Genomic DNA, 14380 nt, shown 5'->3' with positions numbered 1-14380 from the left:
ACATGGAGTGGTTGAATCAGATAGTGTTGATGTGTTTAGGGGGAGACTTGATGCATACATGAGGGCGAAGGGAATAGAGGGATATGGTGGGGGTCTGAATCCAGACCTGAATGATTAAAGCTCTCCTCTCTCTGTGGTTGTCTAGGTCCCACTGAAGGTTGGGCTAATCTCAGCCCGTTTCCTAGCATGAGAGGGCCAAAAGCACAAAACTGCCCAAAATATGAGTGGGATTTCCCATTTAGTGCTAATTTGTTCCGAAGAGGTTTGTTCACAGATACGGGTGGTGCAGTAAATGGTATACGTCACATTGATAGATTAAGAATGCTCTTTCAAAGTTTGGACTCATGCACGTTATGGGAGAGTAGAGGGAGCCTCTGTACCATACTATAACCTGGCCTGGAGTACTCAATCTTACACTGGTGTATGAAGTGGGAGAAGTGCTCCAATCCTCAGCAGCAACATACCTCACACTCTTGAGTACGAGAACAAGAGTAAAAAGCACATCCTATGCAATGGTGCTTGCAACTGGAAACACAATCTGAGCGGGGATAATGCAATGCAGGCTTCTCCTCTGCGGAGATCAAACCCCTTGCTTCTAAATGATGCCCTGACAAATATACTAGCCATGGCATAAAGAGTGAAAACTCACCTAACGCTAGTTGAGGGAGTCTGGATAATCAGCAGGTCTGGTACTTGAACTTAGATATTTTGAGAGTCAAGCACTCAACCATCACAGTTATTACCATTGAAGAAGTACAAGCCACACAAACTATTACAAAATCAGTCAGCTTTAGATTAAGCAACAGAAGCAGGAGCATTTGTGAACTATTTCAAAAAGGACAGGGCAATACCGATGTTTAAATCACTTCGAACTGCCATGTAGTCGAACAATCAGTTTCTCCCCACCCCCTAAACATGTCTCTCAGAACCATTACACATTTTTCTAAAATTCGAGAAAATGTGCATATTTATACACAATTTCATGCAATTTTCCGGGAGGAACAGATTTTCATACCTTCTCCTAAAGGGTTCATAACTTTGACATTTGGTCCATCACTTCTGATTACAATTTGTTTAACGCAGGTTTCATTTTTTCGCATTGCCACTGCAACAAATGCTGTTGCACAATATTACCACCAGATGGAGTATGAGTACACAGTTGAACAGCAACATGGTTAATTGGTAAAAAAATAGCAGAGGTGAGATTTATAAAGGTCAGAAAATGGAAGGTTTACAATGAGTAACAGAACCAATCCAGTTCATAAATGAGGTACAAAGGTCTTCTTTCCAAGAATTCCACCGTTCCGCGTGATGTTTTCAGTTTTCTTAATGCGTGTGTGAGGAATTAGGACACATTTTATGTTCCAACTCATTCTTCTCTACATGGAGCTCACCATTCCCCACCCACTGACAGGTTACCTGCTCCCAAACACATGGCATTCATGTTCCTGGATTAGTCTTCAGGAGGTGTGTTCAACTGGCGTAGGGTGGGATTGTGCGACCACAAACTCGTGCAGTACAGATACAGAAACACCTGGGGGGTCATTTTAACCTAACCCGCCCGGCAGGAAACGGACGATCCAATCTGATCAGCCGTCCGTTTTACAACTCACCTGATTTTACTTTCCATTAACTTCAATCGTGCGAGGTGTAAATCGGGCATCCTGTCCAATCCCGTCAGTTTCCTGCCGGGCGGGTTAGGTCAAAATTACTCTCCATGGTCACTGCCTAGTCTTGGTGCAAGAACGAAACCACAACTATTAAAAGTGTAAAAGGAGGAAGCCATTCAGCCCATTGAACCAGTGCTGCTTTTCAACTGGAGCTATCTACACTAAACCCTTTTATCTGCTATTTCCCTGTATCCTTATAGATTCTGCCTTCTCAAATACTTACCAATTCACTTTTAAATGATGTTGTGACCTCTGCCTCAACAGTCACTTTGGCAAGTCGTTCCATGTTCGAATAACTTGTGTGAAAAGAGTTTCATCTATCCTCCGCCTGCATTCTCCTAGAGACCATCGCCAGTCCCTACCCCCTTGTTACCAATTCACCAACCAATGGAATCAATCTTTTACCATTTATGCTCTCAAAAACGTTCATATTTCAAAACCCTGTGTAAGACCTTACCCTCACCTTCTTGGTTCCAGAAATAAAAAAGCCCCTAATTTTTCAAGCCTTTGTTCATAACTAGAACCTCTCCAGATGCAGTGAATCTTCGCTGTACACTTTCCGAGACTGATGTATTGATAGCAATGTAGGAACGTACGGGGCTGGGAAAGGCCAATTCAGTCCATCAGGTCGGTCCCATTCTCTTCTTAAAGCCAATCAGTTGTACCAATTTGATAGTAGTTGGGGGAGGGACGTGCACAAGGCTGGGGTGGGGGGGGGGGGCGAATATAATCCGGTGACGAAAGTTGCCCAATAAACAAATACAACTCGATGATAAAAGCAGACAGATATTGGAATATAACTGGGGTGTTGCTTTATCAGGGTTAGCCCACTGCTACAGAGTTGAAGACATTAGATATGGAAACAAAAGCAAAATACTGCAGATGCCGGAAATCTGAAATAAAAACAGAAAATTCTGGAAACACACAGCAGGTCAGGCAGATATGGAATGGAGCATCAGCCGTGGTTCAGTTGGTAGCGCTCCCCTAGTACTGCACTGAAGTATCACCTTAGATTACATGCTCAAGTCCCTGAAGTGGGGCTTGAACCCACAACTTTCTGACTCGGAAGCGAGAGTGCCACCAAACGACCCACATGAAAGCCCGTTTAACACCTCGCCCGATTTTTCTTTTCCATTGAGAAACCGAGCGCGGTGTAAACATGAGAAATAGGAGCAGGAGTAGACCATTCGGCCCCTCGAGCCTGCTCCGCCTTTCGATAAGATCGCGGCTGATCTTCAACCTCAACTCCACTTTCCCGCCCGATCCCCATATCCCTTAATTCCCTTAGAGTTCAAAAAATTTATCGATCATAAAACGAGTTGCTGGTTCGTTACGAGCCCGATTCGCTACAAGTCCGATCCGTTATGAAATGGCGTAGACTGATTTCAACCCGCCGCCACCCCCCGTGAATCTTGTGGTTTTAGTTATTGCTGCACAGCATTTGGAACTCAGGAGTAGAAATAAGATGTTGTGTTAAAAAAATAATAGCTCCCCTTTTACAGATGAAGCAGTTATTTCTGTTCTTTTGAAGAGCTGAGGAATTTCAAATACGTTGTGTAAGGAATCACGCTGCTGACTATTACATGTTGTCACCCACCACGAATGTCTCCTACCAGGAAGGTCGAAGGTGAATTTGGTCTATACCTCATTTAAGCTAGCAACACACTCACAGCATAACAGACATGTTGGGGATATTTTTGCTTCATATTGCAACAGCTGGACTGAACACCTACATCGAAATGGTGAAGTCTTGCTCTGCCTTTGGGTTTCATACACTTGTTGAATTCTTACTGGCATTTAGAATTTTGGCAGAATGTAACAGCGCTTTCTATTTTAATTAGTGAATCGAAGTGTACAACGTCTTTGCAACAGCTATACCACACACAAAGGCATCCTAAAGGAAAGTAGGATTCAATTCACACAGGTAGCACATTGCCCTTTTAAAGACCTTCCAGACCTTTATATGCAGGCTGTCCATTCCAATGCTCTCCTGGCTGGCCTCCCATATTGCATCCTCCGTAAACCTGAGCTCATCCAAAACTCTGCTGCCCGCATCCTAACTCGCACCAAGTCCTGTTCACCCATCACCCTGTGCTCGCTGACTTACATTGGCTCCCGGTCTGGCAACGCCTCGATTTTAAAATTCACATCCTTGTTATCAAATCCCTCCATGGCCTCGCCCCCTCCCCATCTCTAACCTCCTCCGGCCTTACAACCCTCCGATATCTCTGCGCCCCTCCAATTCTTGGCCTCTTGCGCATCCCCGATTTTCATCGCTCCACCATTGGCGGCCGTGCCTTCAGCTGCCTAGGCCCTAGCCCTGGAATCCTCTTCCTAAACTTCTCCCCTTCGCTCTTCCTTTAAGATGCTCCTTAAAACCTACCTCTTACCTGTCCTAATATCTCCTTGTGTGGCTCATGTCAAATTTTGTCTGATCACACTCCTGTGAAGTGACGTTTTACTACGTTAAAGGGGCTTTATTAATGGAAGTTGTTGTTGTTGATTTCTATTTTCTTTGAGTTAACTTTGTTCCGTTGTCCGGGTATTTAATTAAACGCAAAGCCCCTGACCGCCAGTTTTTACTTATTTGCTTAAATATAATTTGGAAGAGTGAATTTTATATTTTTTTCATAAAGCCAACTGATAGAAGGGCATTTTTTAATAGCTCACATCAATAGACTCTCCGTCATCATCTCCAACAGATAGACAGAACAAAAAAAAGTTTCAAAGCTGCAGCAGGTGAAGAAAGATCAAGAGAGGGATAGAGAAAATAAAGACTCATTTTACAACAAGATTAGCATTGGTCAATCTCTTATTGTAAATCCATCTCAGATTTAAGGCTTCCTTTAGGTTATTCTGACTGTACTAATCTGACACAGCGGTGGATCAATCACATCAAGGCTGCCATTCCTTGGCAGACCGACAAACATGCAAATTGGATCCTTTTGCAATTGTGGTGGTGATGGCACGAGCTAATAGACACTGGACTTCATGCTCGGTGACAAGAGTTGGTACCAGCAGCTCTCGGGCAAGTAACGTGTGCTGCTTAAAATTAATTCTCAGGATGTGGGCATCACGGGCAAGGCCGGCATTTATTGGCTGTCCATAGTTGCCCTGAGAAGGTGCTGGTGGGCCTTCCTCAGAGGACTGCAGTGTGATTTGGCAGTCAGGTGGTGGTGGCCAGCTTCAACAGTAAGCACAGCACCTGGGTGCCGTCTAATATGCTCTGTATTCTTGGGAAACCCTGGCACTCAGGAAACATTCTGTGCCCTGTTGAGCTGAGGCCTTCTTTCCACAGTCTACTCCTCTACCACTGGCTTAATGCGTCTGTGGACTTTAGACTGCTTTGGAGTACTTCACCAATGACACAAGTTTCTGCAAGACAGCCTCCAAGGGATGGCATAGCTAGCTGGCAGTTCCTTTGTGAAGCGGAGGCGCTGAAAACAGATCTGCACCGACACGCCCAGGACAGACCGTCTGGGCCAGTAAATGGAGGGCCTGGGGTAAGCATGGATCCGTACATAATGTGTGAGGTATAGCGGCACCTCTCTTTCTTGTCCATCTTGCTCTTCCCGCTCCCAATCTAGGAGCACCAGGGAACCCTAAAAGCAATTCCTTTCCTGGCCCTTTAGTTACTGCAAGCAACATGGCAGCTGGAAGCAAGAAAGTTGCAAGAAATGGATTTGAAAATAAAAGACTTGCCACGCAAGACAAAAATTAGACTGAAGCACATACAACTAAAAACCAATGCAGCAATAAAAATTGTGATGGAAAGAAAAGTTAGAACTTGCATTTATTTATATAGCACCTTTCACATCCTCAGGACATTCACAACTGTGAATTATTTTTGAACTGTAGTCACTGCTGTGAAGTGGCCAAATGTGGTAGTCAATTTGCGCACACCAAGATCCCACAAACAGCTAATGAGATAAACGGCCTGTTAATCTGTTTTTGGTGCTGTTGATTGAGGGATAAACGTTGGCCAGGTCACCGGGAGAACTCTCCTGCTTTTCTTCCAATCGTGCCACAGGATCTTTTACATGCACCTGAACAAGCAGACCGAACCTCGATTCAACACTTCACCCTCAGCACTGCACTGAAATATTGGCCGAGATTATGTGCTCAAGTTCTTGAGTGGGATAAGAGCATGAATCCATGAACTTCTGTTTAGTGGCAAGAGAGCTAGCACTGAACCAGGCGGAGACCTATCAATGTGAATGGTAATAGTGAACCTACGCAAGATCTAAAGTACTAAATTTGCACCACACACACACACATTCCAGTCCCCGTCCCCCTCCCCCCCACTCCCTTATTCAAATGCATAAGTCTTGAAAGATAGCAATGGATCGAAAGGCCTACAGAAGCAAAGAGGAGTCATGTGTAAAGGCACCAGTCAAATAATTTGAGTAATTTCTAAGAAATCTCCATTATAAATTTATCTTTGTTCTACAAAATCATAGAATCGTACAGCACAAAAGGCCATACGGCCCATCATGCCATCTTTAAAACAGCTATCCAATTAGTCCCACTCCCCTACCCTTTCCTCATAGCCCTGCGATTTTTTTCCTTTTCAAGTATATATTCAATTCCCTTTTAAAAGTTACTATTGAATCTGCTTCCACCAGCCTTTCAGGCAAAACACAAGAAGAAAAGTTAACTTTTTGATAGACACTTATACTTGCCAAAATAAAAGTCAGACATCAGTTGACTTAGGAACATAGGAAAAGTAGGTGGCCATTTAACCCCTCGAACCTGTTCCGCCATTCGTAGAAATCATGGCTGATCTGTAACTTCATATACCTGCCGCAGCCCCTTAATCCTTTTGGTTAACAAAAATCTATCAATCTCGGATTTAAAATTAACAATTGAGCCAGTATCAACTTCTGTTTGCGGAAGAAAGTTCCAAATTTCTACCACCCTTTACGTGTAGAAGTGTTTCCTAACTTCACTCCTGAAAGTCCTGGCTCTAATTTTTAGGCTATGTCCCCTAGTCTTAGACTGCCCAACCAACAGAAATAGTTTCTCTCTATTTACTCTATCAGTTCCCCTTAATATCTTGAAAACTTCAATCCAATCACCCCATAATCTTCTAAATTTCAGGGTATACAACCCTAGTTCATGTAATCACTCCTCATAATTTAACCCTTGGTGTCCAGGTATCATATTGGTAAATGCACGCTGCACTCCTTGCAAGGCCAATATACCCTTCCTAAGGTGTGGTGCCCAGAACTGAACACAGGTGTGGTCTAACCAGGGCTTTGTATAGCTGTTCATAACTTTTAACACCTTTGTATTCTAGTCCTCGAGATATAAAGGCCAGCATTCCATTAGCCTTTTTGATTATTTTCTGTACCTGTGCATGACATTTTATGACCAATGAACCCATAAGTCTCTATGGACCTCTTCACCATTTTGAAAGTATTCTGATCTATCCTTTTTGGATCCAAAGTGGATGACCTCACACTTGCCTATATTGAAATCCATTTGTCACAGTTTTGCCCATTCACTTAATCTATTAATATCTTTATGTAATGTTATGCTTCCTTGAACATTGCTTACAATGCTGCCTATCTTTGTGTCATCGGCAAACTTGGATATGTGGCTCTCTGTCCCATCATCTAAGTCGTTAATACAGTGAATAGTTGAGGCTCCAACACAGATCCTTGTGGGACACCACTAGTCACATCCTGCCAATTTGAGTACCTGCCCATTATCCCTACTCTCTGTCTTCTGCTGCCCAGCCAATTTCATAACCAGGTCAATAATTTGCCCTCAATTCCATGAGCTTCAATTTTAGCTAAGTCTCTTATGAGGGACTTTACTGAATGCCTTCTGGAAGTCCATATAAACAAAATCCATAGGCATTCCCCTGACCACTACTTTAGTCACCTCTTTAAAAAAAAATGCAGTCAGGTTCGTCAGACATAACCTACCTTTTACAAATTCTTGCTGGCTCTCTCTGATCAGCAGAACATTTTCAAGGTGTTCAGTCACTCTATCCTTAATTATAGACTCTAGTAATTTCCTGACAACAGATGTTAGGCTAACTTGTCTATAATTCCCTGGTTTCCCTCTCTCACCTTTCTTAAATAGCAGAGTGACATGTGCAATTTTCTAATCTAAAAGGAACAGTTCCTGAATCGAGAGAACTTTGGAAGATTATAGTTAGGGCATCTGCAATGTGCTCACCGACTTCCTTTAAAACCCTAGGATGGAAACCATCTGGTCCTGGGGATTTGTCACTCTTTAGTGCCATTATTTTCTTCATTACTGTTAATTTGATTATGTTAATTATGGAGAGTTACCGTCCCTGATTCAAAATTAGTTTCCTTTAGATGTCCGGCATGCTATCTGCTTCCTCTACTGTAAATACTGACGCAAAGTAATTATTTAACATGTCCGCCATTTCCTTATTTTCACTTACAATATTACCATTATCAGTTTTTAAAGGGCCCACATTACTCTTGACCATCCTCTTTTTCCTAATATAATTGTAAAAATGTTTGTGTTGATTTTGATATCCCTTGCAAGTTTGTTTTCATACTCCCTTTTTGTAGCTCTTACTATCTATTGTCCCCCTTTGCTGTTCTTTGCATCTCTCCAGTCGTCCAGATCTGTGCTATTTTTTGCATTTTTGTATGCTTTTTCTTGTAGTTTTATGTTGTCCTTTACCTCTTTTGTCGTCCATGGCTGTTTTTTTTGGCAAGTAGAGCTCTTGCCCCTTAAGGGTATAAACTGGTTCTGTATCACATTAAATTCTTTTTTGAACACCTCCCACTGATCTTCTATCATTTTACCCATTAATAGATTTGCCCAGTTTACTGTGGACAGTCTCTGCCTCATCCCGTTGAAGTCGGCCTTACCTAAATTTAGAATCTTAGTAGCTGTTACGGGTTTCTCCCTTTCAAACATAACGTTGAATTCGATCATATTATGATCGCTGTTAGATAAATGTTGACGCACCGTTCGGCTGTTAACTAAATCTGGCTCATTACTCGTTATTAAATCTAATTTGTCCTGCCCCTTTGTTGGTTCTAAGACATATTGTTGCAGAAAGCTGTCCTGAACACAAGAAATTTGCTACCTTTCTGACATGAGCTCGTTTGCTTATCCCGATATAGGGTTTTATAATTTTTTTAAAAAAACACACACACCACAGCCAAATTTCCTGGAGAAAAGCAAAGGAATTATAAGCAACATATGCATTTACACAGAACACAGCATGGGAGCAATGAAACATCAAGAATTATGACCAGTCTTTCACGCAAGAACTGTTTGGAGTATTGTACACCAGGGATTAATCAGCCATTGTAAGGGCTGCTAATCGCACACAGGTACATCTGTAGCAGACAGTATTACTCCTCTTAATCAAAGGTGGCAGGGGAGGGCGAAACAAAAAGAGAGATAATCAGAACCTTTCATTTCCAGTTGTCATTAACACATCAAACATTCTCCTCACAACTCAGGGTATTCCCTTTTTATCCACTAGTTTGTCTCTCAGGGCATATTTTACGTTTCTTATTTTTCCAAAGATGACAATTCTATTTGCTCCAGTTTGATTTTCCCACAGAAACAGATGTTTCGACAAAGATTTTTTCAGACCTCAACCAAACTTGTCCAAACCAGTGCATTTGTGTGCATGAATGCATAATATATTACATAATTTTTTAATTTATAAAACCATTTGCATTTTTGCGCTTCAAATTAGCCACAGTGCACACTACAAATTTATTTCTTCTCCCCTGCCAATTGCAGCTGATGGCAGGATATGTTTATAAAGTACCAATTCATTGCCACTAGCTATTACCAACTGATGCATTACCCAAAGTACTGTAGCAAATTTACAAAGTGCAACGGAGAAGTCTAGTGATGGTAAAACAAAGTACCGCAAAAAGCTTTCAACAAATAAATTTTCATAGCATGTATCGACAATCATTCAACATAAGAAATAGCAGCAGGAGTAGGCTATGCAGCCCATCGAACTGGCTCTGCCATTCAATAAGATCATGGCTTCCTGCCCGATCCCCATATCCCTTAATTCCCCTAGAGTCCAAAAATCTATCAATCTCAGTCTTGAATATATTCAATGACTCAGCATCCACAGCCCTCTGCAGTAGAGAATTCCAAAGATTCACAACCCTCTGAATGAAGAAATTCTTCCTCATCTCAGTGCTAAATGTCCAACCCCTTATCCTGAGGCTATGTCCCCTAGTTCTAGACTCTCCAGCCAGGAGAAACATCCTCTCAGTATCTACCCTGTCAGCCCTCTCAGAATCTTATATGTTTCAATGAGATCACCTCTCATTCTTCTAAACTCCAGAGAGTATAGGCCCATTCTACGTAATCTTTCCTCATTGATTCCTGGGATGAGAGGGGTGTCCAATCTAGTGAACCTTTGGTGCACCACTGCTAAGGCAAGTTTTTTTTTATTCCTTCATGGGATGTGGGTGGCGCTGGCAAGGCCAGTATTTATTGCCCATCCCTAATTGCATTCGAGAAGGTGGTGGTGAGCTGCCTTCTTGAACCACTGCAGTCCGTGCGATGAAGGTTCTCCCACAGTGCTATTAGGTCGGGAGTTCCAGGATTTTGGCCCAGCAACCATGAAGGAACGGCGATATATTTCCAAGTCGGGATGGTGTGTGACTTGGAGGGGAAAGTGCAGGTGGTGGTGTTCCCATATGCCTGCTGCCCTTGTCTTTCTAGGTGGTAGAGGTCGCGGGTTTGGGAGGTGCTGTCGAAGAAGCCTTGGCAAGTTGCTGCAGTGCATCCTGTGGATGGTACACACTGCAGCCACGGTGCGCCGATGGTGAAGGGAGTGAATGTTTAGGGTGGTGGATGGGGTGCCAATTAAGCAGGCTGCTTTATCCTGGATGGTGTCGAGCTTCCTGAGTGTTGTTGGAGCTGCACTCATCCAGACAAGTGGAGAGTATTCCATCACGCTCCTGACTTGTGCCTTGTAGATGGTGGAAAGGCTTTGGGGAGTCAGGAGGTGAATCAATCGCCGCAGTATGTGTGTGGCTGGTCCAGTTAAGTTTCTGGTCAATGGTGACCCCCCAGAATGTTGATGGTGGGGGATTCAGCAATGGTAATGCCGTTGAATGTCAAGGAGAGGTGGTTAGACTCTCTCTTGTTGGAGGTGGTCAATGCCTGGCACTTGTCTGGTTCAAATGTTACTTGACACTTATCAGCCCAAGCCTGGATGTTGTCCAGGTCTTGCTGCATGCTGGCACGGACTGCTTCATTATCTGAGGGGTTGCAAATGGAACTGAACACTGTGCAATCATCAGCTAACATCCCCATTTCTGACCTTATGTTGGAGGGAAGGTCATTGATGAAGCAGCCGAAGATGGTTGGGCCTAGAACACTGCCCTGAGGAACTCCTGCAGCAATGTCCTGATGCTGAGATGATTGGCCTCCAACAACCACTGCCATCTTCCTTTGTGCTAGTATATCTTTCCTTAGGCAAGGAAACCAATACTGCACACAGTACTCCAGGTGTGGTCTCACCAAAGCCCTGTACAATTGCTGCAAGACTTCCTTACTCTTGTACTCCAACCCTCTTGTAATAAAGCCAACATACCATTTGCCTTCCTAATTGCTTGTTGTACCTGCGTGTTAACTTTGCATTGCATGGACAAGAACACCCAAATCCCCCTCAACACCAACATTTAATATTTCTCACCATTTAAAAAATATTTTGTTTTTCTATTTTTCTATCAAAAGTGAATAACCTCACAGGGAAGCAAACTCATTCCTGGCACAGATAAAAGTCAATATAGCATAACTGATAGCAGCCGGTGTGGGGTTCAACAGCGAATTCAATCAGGGGGCTCGGATAACATCATAAACTGTAAAAGTAAAATACTTCTTCTAGTTTTATATAGTATATAATAAATGTGTAATTTTATAATGTTAATAAACCTCAATTAGTCCTGAACTTGGAGTATGACATTTAAAGAAGAAATACTTGCATTTATATAGTGCCTATCATGACCTCAGGACGTCCCAAAGCACTTTACAGCCAATAATAATTGAAGTGTAATCACTGATGTAATGTAGGAAACACAGCAGCCAATTTGTGCACAGCAAACTCCCACAAACAGCAATGTGATAAAAAAAACCCACAGAATATCTGGTTAAGGTTGAGGAATAAATATTGGCCAGGACATTGGGGAGAACTCCCCTGCTCTTTGAAATAGTGCTATGGGATCTTTTACGTTCCACCTGAGAGGTTCCACCTGGTTTCATGTCTCATCTAAAAGACAGCACCTCTGACAATGCAGCACTCCCTCAGCAGCACACTGGAGTGTCAACCTAGATTATGTGCTCAAGTCTCTGGAGTGGGACTTGAACCCACGACCGCCTGACTCAGAGGCGAGAGTGTTATCACTCAGCCACGGCTAACACTTTATTGCAGTTCTAGTGCAGTCTACAGGTAATCGTGCATTGCACGTTGCAGTAATACTGCAATATAATGTTAACCAACACCTTATTTATATTAAAAAAGATACAGGGTTCACAGATATAGTACTATAAATATACCACTTGTTTAACATGAAAGTAACATTATTCCCTCCCAAAAAAAAACTCATGTATCCCAGCTATTTAAAATATTAAAACTTTCTATTTCTTTTGCTCACTGTGACTGACCAGATGCACCACAATGGTCCTGTATATTCCCATGTACCATCCACGGTGGACCTGTAGCTCTTGCTGAAGCAGTCTGTGCTGCAGCACTGCCCTACCCTGGCACCTTTACATTTTTGAAGTTTCTTTTTCTGCGACTCATCTCTCACAGTTGTTGTCTGAGAGTTTTCTGACTGGCTTGTCGCAGTGTAACCAGGTATTGCAGTTTCACAAGATCTGGATGAAATGTACAATTTCCATGATTTATCATACGTATACACATACATGCGCACTACAGCATGTGGAAATCAGCAGCATCCTAACCCAGGTAAAATTTCCAACTCAAGCTCCAGCCAGAAGGACAGGCCTATCTGAGAGAAATTTCTTGCCGCTATTTCTGACATGAAACAACTAATTTTCTGGGTAAGTTAAGTGAGTTTTTTTCCAAAACACACTCATTAAATTTAAGTTTTTAAAATCGAGTTTAAGTTGGATAAAGGTGCAGGATATTTGCTCATTTTTTTTTTACTCAAACATACTTTGTAGACTGAAGCAAATATCTCACAGCCAAAGTGCTTCAAGGCAACATGGCGCTGCAAAATAAATCAAAAGCAGCCACTTTCAGAAGGTGTTTATTATAACTGGAAGGAATTTAATAACATTGCCCACTCTTTGTACTCCCTCAGCATTCTGTGTTTCATTAAACTCTTTATTTTTCTGCTGCACTTTATTTGATGTACTCTTCACTTTGAAATAATATTGGCTACCTCTAGCACAGCTATCCATTACCTCCTACTGATCAACAAAAATTCCACATTTACCATTCATCATTCATAACTGCAGTCATTTGCATGATATCTGGCTCTTCAAAACATCTGCAGAAATTTATGTCACATGCAAACATAGGCATTCCACTATAAATCCTTTTATTAAACATCATTTACATTATGAACTGAATAGCATAGATTCCAGGACTATTCTCTGGAGGGGGCCTCAACTGGCCAAAGATGCAGAGTTATTGCGGAGTTCATATTATACAGAACGGCTTTAAATACGAGATTCCATGGCATGGTGGCCTCTCAAAAAGCTGCAAATTGTTTAAAAGTCACTCGTTTTCTGGCTGCAGACTTTCCTTGATTGTTGGGGCTGGTACATACAGGCCAGCTGTAGTGGCACTGTTGGCCCGTACGGGTGGGCAGAACTTCACCAGTCCACGGCCAGTGCTGGCAGCTGGTACATACAGGTGGATGTGGCACTGCCGGACCATACGGGTGGGCAGAGAGCTCTGCCAGCCCATGGCTGGTGCTAGCAGTCATCTACGAGGCTGCAATAGCTGTGCTGGTGGAAAAGAAACACTACTTAAACTTGTTCTTCCTGCTATTGTTGGTGGCTGCATCAGCTCATTTATGTTACAGCATTAAAGCAGGGTCTTCGAGCAGAGGCATTGAGCATATAAAATTACCACCACTGGTAATCTATCTTGTTAGCTTTAGCCATTAACCTTGCATCATGCCTGCCAGGTACTTTTTATTCCCCACTGGTGCTGGAGACTTAAGTTGGTTTCACATTGCTTCTGTAGTTCAGGTTGCTGAAGACCAATTTCTGTGCACGGCTTCCTGTGTTCACCTTGCTCAAACTAGCTCCTTAATCCCAATGGAGGAATCATTGACTCACATTTTCACACAATGTAAATATGGGGAGTCAGCGCATGGATGCTCTTCTCCCACAACCCAAACTGCAAAATCAGCAAATATAAAAGCATCTTTAGATGTGCCATCCAGAGTAATAGGCTACAAGAGCCCTGTTGAGGGGACTTTCTGACATGGGATAATTGACTGCACTGACAGGCTGGCAAACAGTCATTGATTAGCCATGTGAATGTAATGGCATTTTGTTTCAAAGAAATTTCAGTTATTTGCTATACTTACCTCAGAGTTATAACAAGGAAAGACCTTTAAAACCCGATTTTGGGCTGCGCAGCAGATTGTATAATTGCAGCATGTTAACATCCCAGGGCTTTGGGATATTGATGTGCAAGACTGAGCACAAAAGTTATTAATAGCACATCTCCCTGGAAAAAGTAT

General features: G+C 42.6%; 1 protein-coding gene across 1 annotated transcript in view; it reads right to left on the bottom strand.

Annotated features, from left to right (window-relative positions):
- Positions 1–14380, bottom strand: part of tbck (TBC1 domain containing kinase) — a 163749-nt gene that overhangs the window by 134437 nt on the left and 14932 nt on the right. The window lies entirely within an intron of this gene.

The sequence above is a fragment of the Heptranchias perlo genome, chromosome 1, assembly GCF_035084215.1.
Source record: "Heptranchias perlo isolate sHepPer1 chromosome 1, sHepPer1.hap1, whole genome shotgun sequence".
Classification (NCBI taxonomy): Eukaryota; Metazoa; Chordata; class Chondrichthyes; order Hexanchiformes; family Hexanchidae; genus Heptranchias; species Heptranchias perlo.
This window is presented reverse-complemented; position numbering and strand designations above follow the sequence as displayed.